We start from the raw sequence: 11,902 nt of genomic DNA, 5'->3' as shown, positions 1-11,902 counted from the left end.
CAGCACTGAGACCCCCCCCACCACCAGTGAAAACAGTTTGAATCAGCGGTTTCTCTTCACTGTGTCAATCAAAGGGGAAAGGAACTGAGGACTTCGGTTGTGAAGGTCACAGACGGAAAATCTAGCATTCGTGGAAAAACACGGGGGTTACAGTCTGACATATCTGATGATTTCCCAACTTGATCCAACAGTAAATCCTTCTTTTTGTCTTTTAACTTGATGAAAGGGAATAAAAGAAAGTGTGCACTGAGGCCAAAGGGGGGAGAACAGAAAGGCGCGTAGAAAGAGAGAAGAGGGGGTGAGACAGAAGGGGAAAAAGAGAGGGACTTTAAGGTAACCACTACTGATGCAAGAACACCTCAAACTATCCATGAACCTGGATATAAGATGCAGTTAAGCCTGTTGTTCATTGGGATCAGTAAAAACCTGAATGTTAAACAAAAGGGCTGGTTGCCAGCTTGTTGCCACTCAAACACTGTAGCTGTAAAACAGAAGAAGAGTCTTGCCTGATTTATATATACTTGGTCAACATTCTCTGAATACACAGAAGTTACACAAAAAAAAAAAAAAACGCAGGATTTCTTTCATCTCCTTAAGCGGTTGCTGAGCACAACGCCGTCCCAGAATAGATTTTGGGTAACGACTCCCCACACTGCCTGAATAATTTATCCCTCGCTTTTCCCTAGAATAAGGCCGGAAGGTTTCTGCCAAAAATAAAATCTCTAGTACACACGAGCTCTTTAATATGTGTGTGTTTAAAAAAAAAAAGAAAGATAATAAGTGGGCATTACAGGGTAGAAATGCAGCCTGGCATTTTTGGCAAGCACATGTCTGGTTTATGACACGGCAGGGAAGAGGAGGCGAGGGAGGAGGTCACGAGGTACATCAGCGGACGACCGGCCTTACAAGAGGGCCTCTGGAATGACTGACACTGTGCGTTTTGTACTCTAGGTGCGTGCTTGCAGAGTTTGAGAGATGAAGGAGGCATGCCAGGATTATTCGCATTCAGAAACACACACACACACACACACACACACACACACACACACACACACACACAGGAAGTAGGTGTGTGTGTACCAACTTACGGTCGGAGCTGGAGGCAACTCGGTGAGTGGCAACAGAAAGAGATGTTGTGTCAAAACAGAAGGTGAACAACACTGCTGCATTGTTTCATTGCCAACTTGGACTGGCGCACCGTGATGCTTTGACAGTAGATCTTTTTTGTGAAGGCGACATCTCGTCAAACTGGTCGGCCCTCTTCGGATGAAGAAAAGAAAATGCATTGCTAAAGTTAAGCTTTTATCTGACGATGGCAATAAACATGAAACTGATTCCTCTGTGACTGAAATGTGATACGAATGAGGAAGTAGTGGAGTTTCAGGTTTCGGATTCGTAATCTACCGTTGGCAAGCATTTACCCAACGGAAGCGCTTCACTGGCATCAAAGCTGCTTCTGGTGATGGCCTTGACCTTTTGTGGAGCGGTGAAAAGTGTGATTCTTGAGGCTTATTCTCTTCTTTGCTGAGGGACTTCCTTAAGGCAATTCAATTTTGGTGTCAAACGAAGTTGTCTTTGGTTGTATTTGTTGTTCTTGCAGCTCTTTTATTATCTTCTCTGCACTTACTGTGGAAGTATCATCGATGTCAATATTTTCTACATCTCTGCTCATCCAGTTATCATCACTTTGCAAATAAGCTGATTCTGGTGAGATACCGTGTCTCAGGGTGGACTGGGTTATGCTTGACTGGTTATTCCATACAGCTCAGGGATTATCTGTCCTCATACCGTGCATTACAACCTAATTAATCATCGCGCAGCATGACAATTCAATTATTGTTCAGCTTGTCTCTCCATCCGCCCGATTGTTCCAGAGGCTGTTGTGAAAAGGTGCGCAGCGTTTTTAAGTTGACATGCCTGCTCTTTTCAGCAATGGCCTGTTTATTCACACATGAATACAACTCTTGTCACCCGCAAACCACCAGATGTTATTCGTTGGAAGCATACGGCCCTGGAGCTCTTTCCATTGTGTTGTGGGTGAGAAAAAAATTGAGTGAGGTTTATTTATTTATTTTTTGATCAGATAAAGAAAAGAATATGCAGCCTCGAGCCTCAGGCAGCAACACAAGTTGGCACCATGCAAGAAGCCAGCAAAAGAACAAAAAAATGACAGCATAACAAACCACCACATCACCAAAAAGTCAAGAAGCCAATGTCAAAAACAAAATCCACAAATAAGTGATGGTTGAAAGATGAACTGTTTGGGGACAGAGGCTGGAAAACAGAACCATCTTCCTCTGAAAGGCCCTTTGCCAGTTTCTGACAGAGGGAAAGACGCATGTATGCTGCTTATTATTTAACAGAACGTCTGAAAGTTCAAAGTTAGGTGTGCAAATCTGAGGGACATTCTCAACCGTCCTGAAGGCTTTGCCAGTAACCTTTGATCACATGGGCCCCCTTTGCTGAGACATCACAGCAAACACACCACAAAGGCCCACAGGTCTCAAACTGGCAGCCATAATGGTTTCCCCATGGCACGGACACAAACAGACACCAATTTAGCCTCATACACAAGCATGTGTGGTCCTCTGTTGACTTTCTTTTGTGTGTTGCTGTTTTCCTTCGAGGTAAAGCAGGCGTCCGCGGCAGCGGATTACTTTTTAAGTGGCTCTGGTGACTTCACGGGACAAACAAGCACCCAAAAACCTCAGACTGAGCTCCACACACGGCAGGAATTTTAGTGAACGAGAGAATGCGTCAGTGCATGCATTTTGTTTTGGACGCGACTCTTTGTGTGCTTCCTTTTGCTTTGTCTGCGAGTGCACCGAGCCTTAAATCGAGTCGTTGCTCCTAAACCGAACGTTGAGGGTTTTCAACGGTTGATATCACAAGAAAGGCAGAAATGTATTATTTTTATTCCAAACATCGTTTTCCTGTTTCCCTCTGCTGACAGGAGGAACAAAATCCTCACCATATACTTAATTAGTAGGGTGAGCTTTCACTCACGCATTGTGTCTCTGAAACGTCCGTGCAACTCCGGGCAGCTGCCAATCGGTAATGAAGAACAAAAGCGGCACATCTGCTGTGGCTTTGGTGAGGGAGCACCAAGGCGGCCTCAAAGCAAACTCCGTCCTTTTATAAGAACCATAAAAAGACCACACTCAGTGCTGGGATATTAAACAAGAAGGGGAAGGGAAAGAAATCATAATAATAATCTGGGTAAACAAAATCTGCTGGCTGTACAGAAACACGCTCGGATGGAAAGTCGACGGTGCTCCGAGGCAACAAGAGGACAACTATCGACGGGGCTGATCCGTGGGACGTCTTCCGACTGAGGAAACTGGACACCATCATTATATCCGCCGTATCGGCAGTTCTGGTAAGAAGGAAAACACGCAAACTAGACTATAGTCTTGGTGTTTGAAAACTCTGACGTGTCACAAACAGATTTCGAGGGATGAACAAGTCCAAAGAACGACAGCACATGAAGGTATTCTCTTGGAGATGTGCGTTAGCCTATCGCACGAATTGGAAGTCCGACAAATATTGCTACCCATACTGTAAGAGGGATCAATGCTATTGCAAAAGAGACTTCCAAGATATAACTGAGGCAGTAGTTAGGCCAGATAGGAAGAGAAAGAATTGGATTAGACAGAGCTGAAGTTTGGCTCTTTGGAGACTAAAGCAATTGGGGTCAAATAACTGAAAACACAGCAAGAGTCGGCCATGTCTTCAAGATGATCCCTGTCCGTTTCAACTAATTGACAGATTGGTGTCATGGGGTCACGGACTTGACAAGGACGAACAACTTACATTAAAACCACTGCCCTAAAGTTACTGCGAGCGGCCCAAATGTGGGAACCAAGGCGAGCATGGGTAGTTTTGCAACACTGCTCGGTGATTCATTTTATTTGTATTGCGACAGCATCGAATTTTAGACGCCAAGGTCAAACCCAAAATGTTGGTATCGCAGCAAGTCTGCTGCTGAAGCTTCCCAGCTGTGGGCTGAAGCCACCAGCTCAACGCTGTAGTTTAGTGCTGCTGATTGGAATGGCATGAAAGCACCACTGGGGAAACAGGCGAGCGCCATCCATCACGTCCCGATGAAGACGTCCACCGGAAACATCTGCATTTTCCACTGTCAGCAGTCGTCTGCTCTCACAATATGTACTGGGCCTCCTTCAGCTTCATTGCTTTTTCTTTTATTCCCTCCACTGGGAGGTCAAAGGTCAGGATCAGCCACCCATAGAGGGGGTTCGCATTTAGTGTCTTAGCCGAGGACACTCGAGCAGGGAAGCTGGTGTGGGAATAGCACGCAATGTTTTTAGCACATGTTAGTTGACTTTACTGCTTGGTGGTTAGAGGGACTGCTCTTAACCTGAAGGCTGGAGGTTCAATCCCCAGTTGAGCTCTAAAACATGCTGATGGTTAAATGCAGGAAAGGATCGAGCGAGTGTAAAACTCTCGGGAGAGTTTGTATGTCTCCGCGAGAGTATGCGTTCATGTGTTTACATTCGACGGGGAGCCTCGCAGTCATTGCGTAATCAATCCTGTATCTCTACACTTGCATTTGTAGTTCTGTGTTTTTGAATGCAGTTTTGAATGCAGTGTTTCAAGGTTACGTTATTGTTATTAAGTCACGAGTATAAGTTGAAGGTTGAGGTTATATTCTCTTATATTACTTATATTACCGGGGACCGGTGGAGCAGCCAGGTGAAGCTCTGCACCTGGCCGGAGCAGGAACCACTGCTGCCGGGTGTGGAGCACACTCCACCTCCTGCAGGGAAGCCGGATCTGGGTCTGTCCACGGTGGGCTATTCGCTGCCGTAAGTCCTGCTGGAGTCGCAGCAGAGTTTGAGCTGAGCCTGCATGATTTCATCCGATTTCACTGGAATCAGACCCTGTGGCACTGATGGTCCAGTTTACTTATGTAGGTCACATAGAGGTACCAGTATTTAATTTAGACTGTTTCATAATGAGTTAGAAATAAAAATAATAAATAAAAATCAACGCACTACAGAAACAATCTTCTCACGCCAGCTAAAGGCATCGTCGATCCTTTTCCTGGTTTGTTTTTTCCCACAGAGTCGCTCCGATTACAACGAGAACGTGACGTCTTATTTACACGAGACAGATTCTAGACATTAACCTAAAACATTTCATATCTCTGGATCCACTTAAAGTGGAATCATAATTCTTAATAAAAAAAAAGAACTGAACAAACACTGAAATGTAATAAATGTCTTTCAAAATATGACATGTTCTTTGCCATCCTGGGTATGATGGTATTGTGACAGGTAGGCAGTACAAAGCAGCACACCCACAACAACGATTACTGGAGACAACGTCCTCACTGGTATTAAGGCTTTTCTTCCACGGTTACAGCTGCATGACATGTTTTCTTCTCCGTGGTGAGCAAACACGAGAACAAAGACGGTAAAAGCATGACTAATTGGGCTTCATGGGAATTACCAACACAGTTGGAACTAATCTGTGACCAAACTGTTTGGTTGAGTATATAACTAGAGTATAAGATACATTAGTACATGCCATAACAAGTAAGTTCTAGCAATTATGTGAGACCAAAGAATTTGCTGCGTCGTAGAAAAGTTGGGCCTTAGTAATTTGCCGAACAACCGTGTTTTGGCAAGTAAAGGAAGTGGACGGCCTTGCTGGGAAAAGCTACCACCACCCAAACATCTCCTCTTGTTTAGACGGGGCCCGGTGTAAAAAAAGGTTTCTGGTTTGGACAGAGCAGCAGGCGAGGCTGTGAGCTGGAAAGCAGAGCTGAATCCCGGCTGCCTCCATCCTCATGCCGCATTAGGGGAACAACAGGCCGGCTGCCGCAAATCCTATCCCAGAGCGGGAGCAGCTCTCCATCCCTCATCCCTGCTTAAAGGGGGATACCAGAGTCCGTTCCCCCTCCCATGCTAATGCTGCACAAGGCTGAGCTGTTGTGATCTGGTGTCACTAACAGGGTTCGGATTCTGCAGGCTATATGCTAAGTTAGTCTCCTCGCGGAGACTTTGTAACTCGCAGGGGCTGCATGAAAACAGCAGTAGCGGGTAGTCAAGAGCTACTCCTTCCACTATTTCTCCTTCTACTACTCACAGCAACCAATGTTAACACTCAAGAAATGATTTCTTCCCCCAGGCATCTTAAATGACGAAAAAATGCAAATACTGTATGTGCTCTGTGCTGTGAAAGGAAGACCAAAACATGACATGAAGAAGACTGTGGCAGTAAAATAACATTGTGTATGTGATCACCAAGCATGGCAGCCGGATTCACACAAAAAAATCTATCATGACAGGCCTTAAGTATTGACCAATCAGCGTTCGGTGAGGAGCTACTGGCAGCTATGGGCGTGGTTTAAAGGTGCGAGATGGCGTAAAGAAGCAACTATGACAAGTCTACAAGTCAACAAGGGCTGCAAGAGCATCAGTTTGATCAGAACTGGGGGAAATTCTTCATTGAAAGAATAGCAAAGAACGACACTGAAGGCTTTTCTCGATGTTTTCGCTCTTCTTCCAACTGGCTTTGGTAAGAGTTTGATTGACAGATGGTTCATCCAATCACCTGCCAAGTATTTAGTGAAAGTGCCTGCCCTTTTCCAAACGATTTCCTATGACGGCTTCCCAGATGGTTCTGTGTAACAAACAAAGAGTCAAGGACTCTTAAAATGCCAAATTGTTTTTCTTATTGAGCCAATGTTACACTGACAGTCATGACTTTGTTCCATTTCAGTCACGTATTGATACAAATTTGATGAACTTCAGGTGATAAGTGTGAAAAGTATGTCTGGGTCACTCTTGGTCCATACAAAGGGTAAGGCAACTAAATTGTCCAGCAACACTGAATATGAATATTTATTTACTTTTTTTTTTTCATCCAACTAGCTTGTCGAATCACAGTGATGTCAAATAATCCTTTCACAGGGGTCACACGATGATCCATGTCCACAAAAAGCAGGCGGCTTATAAGAGCTCACGCTCATTTCCCAAAATGTGATGTGAGTGTGTCGGGGTATTTTTGGGCGAAGGGGCTGCTGCTGCTATCACTGAGCTTAAGCCAGGAGTAATCACTGATCTACACTGACTGTGTGACTGACCGTCCGTATGATACCCTGTGAGACCTGTGAGACCTGTGTATGGATTAGCTGACAACTGCGGATCAATTTGTTTGAATGAAAGTTAATCTCCCACTGATGTAGCGGAGACGGCGCATGGAGAGAGTTCTTGGTTATGACTGCGTTATATTTCATTAGCAGTGCCAGGGAGTGGATTTTCTTTGAAGGGACCTCCGTGCTATCAACGACATTGGCCAGGAAGCACTGAATGGTATTCACAAATTCACCTCATATTCAGTCTTTTTTGGGGGGATCCCAACTGCCTCTGACAGGCAGCTTACAAGCCTCCTCCTCCCTGTGTGTCGTCTTCTAATACCTAGAAAACAAGCTCAATAATTCATAGCTACAGTCTGTACCTGCAGAGGACCAGGACGAGCATTCGTCTTGTTGGGCTGTGCAGCAGGAAGAAGAAGAAGGCGCGTTACTGCGCGTAACGTAACGTTACGTCAACGTAACTGATCAGGACACTGTGTAGCATGAAAGGGTCAATCTCAAGATTTTGGCTTTTAATCGTTGCACTTCAGGAACGAACCCCTTCAAACGTGCTGTTGTAATGTCAGCTACAGGTATATACTGCATGTTTTTTTGGGTTCATTTAATATTTTATTTTTAAAACTTGGCATGAAATATGCCAAATTAACAGTCACAGTGAATCTAAAGATATGCATGTCATGTCTGTGTGTTTGACTGAGTAATGACTCAGAAGGAGAACTCCTTTTGAGTGAAATATCTCTCTCCCTCACACCCTGTGGGGAGGCTTTGTCCTGTGGAACGTCCACGTCTATTACAGACCATATCCTGTAATTTTGCGACCGTTAAAATGTCGTCTGGAGCGATGAGTTCAATTACCGAGGAGCACAGTGAATGTTTAATTCCCTCTCTAGTATTACGACTGGATCTTTTTAGCCATTCTGCTTCTTGTGGAGATGAAATCGTCTCTTTCTCTCCATGTATTTACTGTTTGCATCCCTCACTCAGCTGCCGCTCTGCCTACGTGTTTCAGCATCTACAGATTTTGTACTTGCTCGTCACGTGGCTGTGCTGCATGTGCGACTGGCTTCGGTCTTAATGAAGGGACCGTGAAAACGTCCACAAAACACTGACCGGAGTCCTTCCTGTTGGGGCCGGTTGTGCACCGGCAGGGGAAAAAACGCTGACCAGAGAAACAGAATTGTCTTCTGAGAAATCAACCGAGAGAAGTTATTTTTGTGTTTTCATGATTTCCTTGGGCATTAAATGACATAGGGCTTGAAGGAATTCTTACATAAGTGGGAATTATGTTCAAACGCTTTGCTTTTGAAGCAAAACTGTGCGACTGCCCTATTTTTTTTCAAACGGCGTGTCACCGCCTGTCTACCGGCAGTCCCATCAGGGAACCACAGTTACATAACAACAATGCTTATGAGTGATTATGTTAAATAGTGTTTATGTACTAACAAGCTGAAGGAGCCTGCTCCATCTCATCATTCAATCTACTGCGGAACCAAAGCCCTATTTGGCAGCAAAGCCTGACGCGGCAATTAGAAAAACTAAAGACATTTAAGAGGCTATTAAGAGCGTGGGCCGGGGGAATCAGTGAAGAAAGAACCGTATTCTTTCACTCTAATGTCATTTCTTTTGTTTGTTTTTTCTCCTCCTCCAAATCAAATACATGTGTTCAAGCGAAACTAATCTACTTAGCTCTGAGTGGAATCTCTTACAAATTGATTTACATCCCCTGAAAATAGAGTCAAATACAGAGAAAATACAGCCTTTTCACTCACTTTCGCTATCATTTTAAACCACCATGAGAGGCTTCAGTAAGTACAAATATGTTATATAATAAAAAGCTGCTGTAATTAATAATTTGATGTCAGCAATGGGAAAAGAATGACGCATGTAGTGTGAAAGGTGCTGCTTGTAGTGACCAGGCCTCTAGTTAAAAAAAGTAATGCTAATGGGGAAGTGTCTTAAACTTCCATTCTCTCTACTGGTCATCAGGGGGAGACTCCTCTGATTGTATAGAAGTCTATGAGAAAATGACTCTACTTCTCTCTTGATTTATTACCTCAGTAAACATTGTAAACATGACTTTATGGTCTAAATCTCTAGTTTTCTTCCATACAGCATGATGTTCATTTAGTAAATGATGGTCCATTTAGAGTCAAATAGACCATAAAGCAGGCTATGCTTTAGGATGGGGCTACCAGAGATGAATACAGAAAAACAAGACTGGGTCCCACTCGTAGACAAACAGCTCTTGAGGTCGAACCTTTAAGTCAGTTTGGTTGAATGCATCACAGATCTAACAGTTCACTGTGCCCTTGTTCTTGGTTCTCAAGTTCAAACCGCAGCGCGTGTACATCTAGAATCCCACTCACGTCCACTTACAGCTGTCAGCGTGTCCCCCGCTATGTGCAGGAGACGACAGTCGTGGGGCTGATGCAGGCTGGGAGACGGGATGCTCTGAGGGCTGCCGCCGTAAGAGGAGGCACTTGGAAGTGTCATCTCGCAGACTCCGTGGTGCGCCCGTCAACACTAAGGCGCTCACCGTTGTGGTGCCGACATTAGGCAGCGACATCACTCCGACCGGAGGAGGCCGCGACTCTGCCGTTTGCTCCTGAGCTCAGGCAGAAAACTGGCAGATTAACCGGAATCAGGGAGGTGAGAGCTGTCTGAACAGGCTGTTTTGACAAAGGAGCAAACACACCGCTGCAGGTGGATGATCACTGATTTCAGAGCATTGGCGCCACATTTCAAAGTGTACGACTGCATGATTATGGCTATTCTTGAATATATTTTTAGTGGTAATTATCCAGTTTCGATCAGTTATCACAGCTATATTATTTAGCTCACTTTGGCATCTAATATGTATTTTTCAGGATCCCAAGGCCTGTCTGCTGGAGAAAAGGTTGTTTAGGAATGTGTGTGTGTGTGTGTGTGTTTGCACATGCAAAGTGGGGATCTTTGCACATCATCACTTTCAGGGCAACTGGCTCTCGCCCGAAGCCGCCTCGGTCTCAAAAACAAATCAGAGCAACAGGGTTTAGGGGCTGCATACACATCGGCAAACACACAGAGACGTGTACACACAGATATACGAAATACACTGACATTGTCTGTCTGACAGGCAGATAGTAAACACAGAAGATATATGCGTACAGACAATGGAAAACAAACGGGTAAATACAAATGTGTAACTCTGTCCCTGTCTTTCTCTGTTTCTCTCTCACCACACACACTTTGCACTGAGCCACACACCTCCAGGGTAACAGGGGAAGCCAGCCCCCCCCACCAGCTGCCCTAAGGTCTCTGGTGTTATGTAATACGTTGTCATCAAGGTCCAAATGTCGAGTTATTGACAGCCAAGGCACAATGAACGATTATCATTTTCATTGTTGATAAATCTGTTCGTTATTGACTCAGTTCATCGATAAGGTATTAGGTCTTGCAAATGTCAGGACATTACAGACTTAAAGGAAATGAAAGATTTAGTATTTAAAGACTTTTTGAAGTTATTTTCGAAACAAAAAGGGAGTTATCTGACTGCTTGTGTGAATTCATGGAGGAGTAACCGTTTGCAGTAATAAAGAATCTTGAGGATGTGAGAGATGGAAATGCATTGAACCGAATCGTGAGGCCAGTGAAGAATCACACCTCCACCATCTCGTTCACATTATACATAGTCAGTGGAGTCATTGTTATTGTACACATATTGCTCATAGCCGCTTTAAGGAAATACATCAATCTACTGTCCTCGGTGCAATGACCATGCTGGTTGTTCTATTATTCAACTCCATCAAACTAGTACTGTACCTGCAGTAAGAAAAGACTCTGACTACTGGAATTGGACTTGGGAGAGTTTTGAAGGTATTTTTAGTGACTCATCCTTTAGGTTTGGTTAAATTTCATTAAAAGAACTTCAGGAGTCAAAGTCTCCCCCTTACACACACACACACACACACTCGACCTGACCTACATACTGCACCGGCCTCTCTTTGTTCGTCACGGCCAGCAGCAAACTTCCGAAGCTCTGAATCAACTCTCACTGCAGCAGCATGAACAAATATCACCGCGCTTTACCTAAAACACTCATGTGTGATAAATGACTGCGCCTGTCACACACACAACACACGCTTAGTGTATCTCTGGTCATGACGAGTTTCACAACACCTCCCATACTGTGTGTTCTTAGTTATGAAAGTTTGAAGAGGGGAGGCTTTTGCTTGCTTACTTCCAAGACAGAAATGACTAAATAAGCTCTTCCACATGAGTCTGCTTCGTCTTGGACCAGCAGTCGGAGCTCCAGCGGGAGGAGGTGAGCTCCGCCACCGGCAGCAGCAGCAAAGCCGAGTGGAGCCTCCACCACCGACACCACGTTGCTGGAGGCCCAGCCCGACCGCAGAACCACAACTGCGCAGGGACTTTCAGACGCCTGCTTCAATACAATGAGAGCTTTTCTAAAAGGGAATCTGGTGCTCAGACAGGTACCGCCAAAAGCATCATATTATTAAAGCTCCTTGTAGTTGCTTTAATTTAGGGCTGCTCTTCAGGATTATTTCCATCATTGATTATCGATCAATAAAAATGTCATAAATTAGAGGGGTAAAAAAGCTCATCACAGCTGAGCAAAGTCAAGATATTGTCATAAAATTGCTCCCTAACTCAAAAACCCAAAGTAAGGAAGCAAATCCTAAGAATTTAGAAGCTATGAATAGGAACGTTTCGGCATTTAAGCTTCAAAAACTACATAAACGATTATGCGATAATCAAAATAGTTGCAGATTTATTTTC

Source organism: Pholis gunnellus (assembly GCF_910591455.1).
Source record: "Pholis gunnellus genome assembly, chromosome: 22".
Classification (NCBI taxonomy): domain Eukaryota; kingdom Metazoa; phylum Chordata; class Actinopteri; order Perciformes; family Pholidae; genus Pholis; species Pholis gunnellus.
Note: the sequence above shows the minus strand (reverse complement) of the source record.